At 41.5% G+C, this 9,453-nt stretch overlaps 1 long non-coding RNA gene across 1 annotated transcript; it reads right to left on the bottom strand.

Moving 5' to 3' along the window:
• Window positions 1-2,323: 2,323 nt before the first annotated feature.
• On the bottom strand, window positions 2,324-8,478 carry LOC143696086 (uncharacterized). The gene is made up of 3 exons (XR_013185511.1): window positions 8,367-8,478; window positions 7,887-8,050; window positions 2,324-3,570 (listed from the first exon to the last, which is right to left on the bottom strand). It is a non-coding gene; the product is annotated as an uncharacterized LOC143696086 (long non-coding RNA).
• Between the last annotated feature and the right edge of the window lie 975 nt (window positions 8,479-9,453).

Raw genomic sequence — 9,453 nt, 5'->3', positions numbered from 1 at the left:
GCTGCAAAAGAGAGCAACCTAAGGAAAAGCTCCTCCATTGCCACCAGGGGAAATCCAGGACTGAACTCTGAACTTTATGAGATGAAAGTTTTTTCTGTTCATTTGTGTACCTGCAGATCAGGTATACAACTTGGGAGGGGAGGGGGGGGAGTTGAGTGAAAAAATAAGAAGGGACACAGATGCACAAATTGATGAAAATAAATCCAGAATCTTTCCTGACACTGAAATCAGATGACAGGTCTTAAGTGAAGAGCCAAACAAGACTGCTTCCTATAGGGACACAGGAATCTTTTTGCAGATGAACTGAGATCTTTTTACTTTAAAAAGTTTTTAATAAATAGATAATAGGGAGGACTAAAACATAGAGCATATGGACTTACTGGGAAAAACATTTATCACCCACTTTATTGCATAAGATTCAGTGTATCTCACATTAGAATGACTTGATTTGGCCAAAGTGTTTATGCTTTTCTCCAAAAGTGACAAAGTCACATTTTTGATCTAGTAAACAACCTCCCTTTGTGCATGTTCAAATATCACCTTCCAGAAATAAGTTTCCTGTTTTTTTTCACTCCTGTTAGTCCTTCAGCTCCAGCTACAGGACAAATGTGTCTATTCTCTTCTCCTGACTCACAGATCTTCAGAATGTGTGTTTTTTTACTGCAAAAAATATATTTCTTTGATGTTTTTTAGGTACTGGACAAGCAGTAGGGATGGTCCAAATATTTCATGTCTTCAGAGCTCTGTTAAATATTTCATGTCTTCAAAGCTCTTTACCCTACATACCACTTCAGCCAAGTCATTCTGAGCAGTAAGAGATGGCCTGGAAGTTATTTATTGCCTGTTTGTCATGTTTGTTTTATACTTGCACAAGTTTCCAGGGCTGTACTAAGGTATCCTAGTACCCAGAGTACCTAATAGTTTCCCCTTTTAATAATGCAGCTTGAATAAGTATAGAATCGTAGAATGGCTTGGGTTGGAAGGGACCTTAAAGGTTATCTTGTTCCAACTCCCCTGCAGTGGCACCTTTCACTAGACCAGGTGTTTCAGGGGCCCATCCAGCCTGGCTTTGAACATTTACAAGGATGGGACATCTACAACTCCCCTGGGCAACCTGTTCCAGTGCCTCACCACCCTTACAGTGAAAAATTTCTGCCTAATATCTAATCTCAATCTACTCTCAGTTTAAAGCCATTATGCCTTGTTCTATCACTCCATGCTCTTGTAAATAGTCTCTCTCCGTCTTTCTTATAGGCTTCCTTCAGGTAATGGAAGATGCAATTAGGTCACCCTGAAGTCTTCTCTTCAGGCTAAATAATGCCAACTCTCTCAGCCTTTCCACACAGGACAGGTCCCCCATCCCTCAAATCATTTTGTTGGCCTCTTCTAGACTTGCTCCACCAGGTCATTGTCCTTCCTGTGCTGGGGACCCCAGACCTGGAATCAGTACTCAAGGTGGGGGTCTCACAAAGATAGAGACAGAATCACCTCATCTAACCCGTTGGCCATGCTGATTTTGATGCAGCTCAGCATACAAGTGGCATTGATATTTTTCCAAATACTTAAATTCTCAAATAAATAATTCAGTATTAGAGTTGCAGACACTAAATATTGATTATTCACAGAAAGTTACTACAAAATAGAATTGCTTCTGCCTAACTGTGTTGTCAGTCTCTTAAAAACAGGACTGATGGTATGGCTGGGCCTCAAGGGTACCTGCAGTGAGATCACATTGCTTTGGGAGACAAAGGCAGAGCCACCCCAGTGGCCTTGGCAGAGGTCTGAAGTTTCACTGCTGAATCCAGGTGCTCAGGTCTTGAGCTGGAAGGACTTAATGAAACTGGTTGGTCCTTCCTGATTCACTGAAGGAGAGATGTAAAGGGATAGCCAAAATGAAGCTTAATCCACCCTGCTATGTGCCCTACTTGGGTGAAGCTCCACGAGGCGCCTTGAAGCAGGCTCGGCAGGAGCATACACTCCCAGAAGTCTCCCCTTGCTGTGCACAAGCCTGTTGGTGCTGTAAGAACACAGGGATGTTGAGCTGCCATGTCTTGTCCTATCCCAGCACTGAGGCAAGAGTGGCTGATGGGTGTAGGTAGAACTTGCTTTAGAGACCTCCCCAGGTGATCCCTCCCCATCTCCTTGGAAAGCTTTTCCTCCAGGCTAACTGCACTCAGCTGCAGTGACTATGTCCCCCTGCCTCGTCCCCATCCCTCATGGGTTCTTCAGGGTATGACAATGCAGTAGGGAACTCCATGAGAGCTGGGGGCTCCCTGGGGTGGCAGGGCTGGGCCTGGCAGGTGCTCCTGTCCCACCACCTCATCCAGGAGCAGCCAGGGGCACTGGGGCACACTGTATCAGGCACCTCCCTGGGGAGGGACAGCCCTGAAGTGCCCTCAGGCAATGACACAGAAATTGTTCTGTGCCTAACAGCCTTTTACCTGCCTTAAAGCTGTGTGTTGCATCTGTGGACAGTCCTGTCCTCTGAGAAAAGCCTGGTGCCCATCTCCACTATTTTCTGCACCAGAAATTTTTCTTAGTTTTGTTGTGACTGTCATCTCTGCAATGCAGAGAAGCCACCATCCCACCTGAGTATTGTGATGCAGGTGACCACCAGATGTTACTGATTCTGCTGGTATCACCTCCTGGTGGTTGCTGAAGTTCCTCTTTCCTGACCTCTATGGCTCACTCATGGGGCTTACCTCGGCAGACAGATATTTGACATTGGCATTGTGAACTCTGCTGAATCATAAAATCTGCACAACTTAATTTCATGGGTCTCATCTTGGTACTAAAGCAGCTGATTAAACAGTAACTAATCCCTTTTTGTTGTTGAAGGGAAAAGTAGAACAGTAAAACATCTTGCATGTTGCCCATCTCCTGAAGGTAAAAGGGTGAAAACGAAGAAAAGTAAACAACTAAGCTTTGGATAAAACAGAAAACCTCCTGATCAGAAAAGGAGTGATTTCACATGCTCCTCAAATGATCATGTGATAACTAATTTCAGATCAATATAATTTCACACCTGTTTCATAGGTCTTTCTTCATTCCTTGTGTACATTATTAATCCATAAGTGACATCAAGCAGCTCACTGGCTTCTAGTGGTGAGGAGGAGTTTTACTTGAGCAGTCTGGGAAGAAGAAGCCAAGAGAGAGGTGAGAGGACCTCATGGTGCTGGTTCTCAAAGGCTAGGCACTCCTTTTCTACTCAGTCAGGCTCATCTGTCCTGGTGGAAACTCCTTCAATAGTCCTGTATTAAACACAGAGAGTCACCTGTACTTTCCTCCTTGGCATGGGGTCTGAGTGCCAGTGCTTCAAAAGGGCTGCTGCAGTTTCCTTGGGCATGAAAAACCCCCACCACACCAATCTCTTCCATAATTTTGCTTCTGCTCCATAAAAACAACAGCTTGAGGTACCAGGATGGCCTGGAGGGGTGAAAAAGATGATGATCATGCCGTGAGCCCTCTGAACTCTTGTGGTGAACAGCTCTGTGACCCCATCCTGGGATGAAGGTGGCCTGCTCTTCAGCAGCTCCTCCTGAACACTCTTGCCCACTGTGTTTCCTCTGCCTAAAGAGGGAAAAAGCAGCTCTAATACACAAAGGCAGAAAGTGGAGTCAGCTTTTTTGCACACCTGACTGATGTTTCCAAGTGTTGCCACCAGAGGATGTACCAAGCACATTTTTTGCTGTATCAACACATAAACATACAAACAGATTAAAATAGCCAGATTTACCAGCAGAGGTAGCATAACTTCTGTATCAACACAGGAGGAATCAGTGTAAACAACAGTTCTTGAAAAAGAGAACAGAGAGAGGGGTAAGGAAGTTACACTGTATTTTCTGATGCAATTATCCCAGCTCTGTAGTATTTAGCATATTAAATGGTAATGCATTTCTGATTTCTTTAATGCATAGCTAATACTGGGAATGTCTAGCCTAGGCCACTCAGTATTTAACAGAGTTTCTATCAAGGACAGCAGCCATTTTGATGTTTGAATGCTTTTCATTGCAGAAATTCATCTTCTAGATCTGGGGTAGTCAGCAATTTAGACACCAGACAGAACAAAGTGCTCAAAGAGACAATGGCTACTGGATGAGGCACTGACTCAAAAGCCATTTGAAAAATGGTTGCTATAAAAAGGAATGGTAAGAGGATCAGCTGTAGATAATTAGCCGTTAAAACTGGTGTTTTAAATGTAATCTTCTCAAAGACAATTGTCAAAGATTTCTTAGTAGTTACACTCTGTGTCAACAAGAAAGTATACACTTTTAACTGAAAAAAACCAAGTTGATCTCACCCTGGCATTTCCCCCCTTATTACAGGCACTGGCTACTTCTAGGAAGCCACAGATATACTTCAAAATGTACATTCTAAAAGTGTATAATGTTGTGAAACATTCAGGAAGAGTCACCCTGCATTAACTGTTTTGAGACTTCATTAATGGTTTGACTCTGATCATTCAGCATCTGGTCCAGTGACAGAACACCCCATTTAGTGGAAGGGAATCAAGCCTTGAAAAATAGATATTAAAATTATTTGCCATCATAATCTGAAATAAAGATAATGCTTTACAGGAGTTTTGTCTTTTGTGGATAAACTGAGTCATGTAGTCCTGGTCCCATCCTGGAAACAACTCATTTATGTCTCTGTGTTTGTTTAGGCACCAAGTCTCAAAAAATAACTCAGGAGTTATTAACTTTCTATAACAACCTGTTTACTCAGCACATGACCCCTCTGTATTATGATAAACAAACATGAAAACAGATGGATTAAGGAAAGATTCACTGCTCTCTGTTGAAGGCTTCTGAGAAGAATTATTCTGGATACATGGTAAATCGCAGTTATTGTTTATTTGAATGGGGCTTGTCAGTATAAAAATTAGCAGAATAATTTCTCTCGAGTTACTGTGTTTGCAACATCTGCAATTGCTGCATTAGAGAGCCTTGAATGAACAGATTCATCTTTCATATTGTAAATACGATCATGTATTTTCAGCTGTCAGTGTACTAGGGTTCATTTTTTGACTAATCATACACCTTTTTCAGTTATTATCACTAGTCACTTAATCCTGTCCGTTTGAACTCCACTTGCAAGTGCTGGGAAGCTTGAATGTTGTAGTAAATTTGTTTATTGATCATCCAATTATAAGACAAGTATTTTTTATTTCTTCCTAGTGGCAAACAAGCAAATTCTGAGGAGTGTTTCATACTCTTGTATTCTCATGGCCACTGTTAAGTATCTGAACATGACTGCTAGAGGCCCTGGCAGACCTGTAACACATCAGGTGCCTCATGACTTCTTCTGAAAGTGGGAAGTCACTCCTCCCCCATCTCTGTGAAAGCAAACAGGGAATTTGTAGCCCTTGGCAGCCCAAGTTCCTGCTTACACTTTGGCCCATGCAGTACACAATACATCATCTGAAGGTTCTCACAATACATTCTTTGAAATCCCTTAGTTCTAAGAAGTTAGGATATAACATTCCTACTCTTGACTGCCTTTGAATTTTCTGTTTCCTTTATTTCAATAGCACAAAAGAAAATCAAACACACCATAGAGATCATATACACAACTGAACAAACAAAACCCAATCAACATCTAAGGCATAGAGGAACAGTTCAAATATTAGTGTATTTTTTGTTAGAGCCTGACTGACTGACTCCTCAGTGCCCTTTCACTCACCATCTCCAGCGTCCTGGGGTGGGGAGGAAGGCATCCTCTGGATACAGGATCCTCTGAACCCAGCTGTGTTCCAAGGCAGTCATTACAGCTAGAAACACCACGTAAACAGACACTAGGGGCTCCACAGGGCAGACTGGGGAAGAAGTTGCTTCTGAGAGCCCTTTTTATGGAGAGGCTGGAGATCCAGGCATGCCTGGTCTAGTCAAGCCATTCCTTGAGATGAAGTCATTGCTGCTACCATGGACCCAGCTGTGCAGTCCCACACCTCTGGAGTCTGCACCTGAGCCTCAAAGAAGCACAACCTCCAGAGGAGCCTTCGAGCAGGGGTCAGGACTCTTGCAGCCCCCTCCTCTCTCCTGCTGAACTGTCCCTACACTCTAAATAGGATCCAATTCCCTGTCCCCAGGAGCACCTGGCACATGCAGTATTTTGCTCTTTTGTTTTTAGCACGGTGTCTGCCATCGCCTATGACATCAGGTGTTGTCACTTGCGCAGCTGAAGAGTGGGCAACCGCCCAAGATGCAACAGGTAGGACAATGCCTAAGAAACTCCATTACTCGGTGAACAGTGCCAGATAGGGCTGGTTAGAGCAGCCTTTAGTCCTGGCAACACTCTTAGCTCTGGTATGTGCATATATGCCCCTAAAACTGAATTTTTTTCACGGCTGTAATGTCAGAAATCTCAAAGGCATTTTTGATTAGCTTGTTGTGGGAGATTTCAACTGTACTTCACATGATCTTCTCCTCTGTAGTGGACAAATCTGGAGCCAATTTCTGGGATGTAACTTCATCCAAACCTCACTGTAGTTACTAGAGCTTCTGAGACTTCTCAGATGGGTGGCTGACAGGAAGCTGCCTGGTTACATGAGTTTTAACACATCTTTCAGCTAACTCTGAGACTCAAATGCAACATCTGCTAGAACACACAAGGATGTCATGTGGATTTATGATATTCGCTTGAGGATTCTGGAGCCATAAACCAATGAATGGACTACAATGAGATAAATACAGTATTTCTTGTCTGTCAAAGGCAATTCTGTCCCAATACTTTTCAATGCATTATTTAATTGAAAGCAGTTCCCATTTTGCTCAACCTAGTGATTTAAAAGTTTAAAAGATAAGCTACATTTCTTTGTTTGACTATACTGTCAAATGCATTTGAAAATGAAATTCTCAATCATGATAATGTTAAGACTGGTCTTTATGTTTGTGGGTTTAAAATGTTAAACCTAATAATACTCCTTTTTTGAAAGTGGGCCAATGCTACTTCACTTGAAGTCAATGGGAATTTTGCCAATGACTTAAATGAAAGTAAAGTTGGGGACTATATATTAGCTTTAGGCTTTAGGACTCCACGGGAGCCCAGTACTTCCACTTTGTGAAAATTAAATATTTCCAACTGCACTGATCTCTCTGACTTTAATTTGCTACTGCATCTCCAAAAATGCATTAAAATGAACACTGACAAAGAGGGAAATATTTCGTTATATTGCTGCCAGATTCTAAAGTTTTAAAGCAACAATATACCCTTGCTTTTTTTTTTCTTCTTTCTCCCCTCCCCGAAACATTTGCATTTCTCAAAGGCATGAGACACAGTGCCAATCCTCCAGGCAATTCTCCACACAAGGAGAATTGTGAAGCCCAGGTAATGTCTGCAAGTCTTCAACAAGCCTGTGCACAGCCTGGGAGCCCACCTACACACAGTGACTGAGTAGCTATAGCTGCTGTAGAGACTCCACAGGTTTTTTGAAGATTGTTGTCTTTTAAAAGATTATTTAAAATATTGATGTGTTTTTCTAGTACTCATCTGTCTTGTCATAATGGCTCAAAAGGAAGGGTAAGAAAAGTTTAAACATTCTGTGGCCAATTCTAACCAAATTAATTAAATAAGCTCTTTTTCAGTTATTATGAAATCCTAATGAACTCAGTAGGCAGATGAAAGGTGGACCAGATAAGTTTAACCTGATGTAGAGAATGAATAGTCCTTTCAGCACTCAGTCTTTGGAATGAACACTTGATATATCTCACAGAAAATAGTTTCTGCGTTTGGACCAGTACTTTATGAACCCCAAGTTATCGCACCAATTATGGCCTGAGAATGCAAGTAAAAATGAAGAAAAGCAAAAAGGCGACAGGAAAAAACTCACTACCTTACTTACACATCAAATTTGAGATGTCAGTCTCCCCATACACCAAATTAATCACCTGGTTTTGGAGAGGCTTCCTTCCTCTCCTCATTTGGTGATCAGATATCTCAGAGGTGAGCACTGCAGCTCAGCTACAAGCCAGGTGGCTCAGTGACACAGAGTCACTGTCCCTGCTTGCCTGATTTCTTGTCATTTGTCTTTGGAGAATTACTGAAGGTTTATCTGCAAAGGAATTAAAAAAAAAGTGTGAATACACTTCTGAAATCATAGAATCATGAAATGGGTTAAGTTGAAAGGGACTTTTAAAATTCAACGAGGTCAACACATAAATATCATAAAAATTGTATTTTTATGATATTTATGTATGATTTCTTTTTCATATATCATTTCAGCACAGAGGAATACTAAGAGTCATATTGCTGTGTCATACCAGAAGACATGGTCTGTCTCCCTCTGCCCAGCAATTTTGAGGAACTAGTTTATCCACCCCTTGAAAAAAATCCCAGTACTTTATAAGTAACTGAATAGCTCTACATACTTTGCAGGAAAACACGCAGAATTCATCCTCTCCTTTCTTCTGCCTGATTTAGATTCTCAGAATATCTACAGGATCCGACAGACTCTGAGCACTTTTGAACAGCAATGCTTCCTGAAAACCAAAATGTCTGCATGAGTTTTTTCCACAGCAGGGTGTTCATTTGCAAGTTCAACCTGAGGCATATTAAAAGTGTGTTATTATGTCTTTCTATAAATTATATGTATGTGGTAATCATTCCTTCCTACTCTGGATGGATAATGACAGATTCGTTTTATTTATCTGAGAAAGATGGAGTTTGGGGTACAATGTAGTGGTTAAATAATTGCCAAGTCACCATAAAGACATTACTCCATCTAATGTGCACAATCTCACATTCAGTCAACTGATGATACAAGCCAAGCAGAACTAATCAAAACATTGAAGGTGGATGCTTGCTGCCAGCATCTCTCCCGCATTTACCAGACAAGCTATTTACAAACCTAGAATGTGAGCTACTTAACTGTGAGTGAATTGAGTTTTGAAAGTAAAATGTAGCTAAAATTAAATAAAAATGTTCACTTAGAAGAGCTGGGGAGTTGCAGGCTGGCTGCAGATTAGATTTTCAGTAGTCATATCATTCACCAGTGATGATATCTTCACTTCTAGGCTTTCACTGACCTTCTGAAACGATTGTTTCATAGAAATGGATGTTGGCACTAGATTTCCCAAAATCTTAGGAAACACAGCTGAAAACAAGCTCCAGAGATCCCTTTTTCACCTCTTCAAAGGGATCAGCTGTCCTAAACCTTTCCTAAGGGAAGTTTATGCAGCCTGTTATAATTTTTCTAATATTGTAGCCTGAGACCCTGTGATCTGACACAGATCTCTTCTGCTGATTCCTCCAAGCTGGCACTGGGGCTTGTCCTGTTAGGTGATTGAGTATTTCAAGTGTACAAACATGTTTTTTTCTCTGTGTTATATCATGACCAAAGGAAAAGAAAAAAAGGTAAAGGAAATCAATTAGTGAAACTCACCAGACTAGATGGAGGATTATCAGGCTTAGTTAGATCTACTGACCTATTTTGCTTTTTGTGACAACCTGTTGCCC

This window comes from Agelaius phoeniceus, chromosome 1 (assembly GCF_051311805.1).
Source record: "Agelaius phoeniceus isolate bAgePho1 chromosome 1, bAgePho1.hap1, whole genome shotgun sequence".
Taxonomy (NCBI): Eukaryota; Metazoa; Chordata; class Aves; order Passeriformes; family Icteridae; genus Agelaius; species Agelaius phoeniceus.
This window is presented reverse-complemented; position numbering and strand designations above follow the sequence as displayed.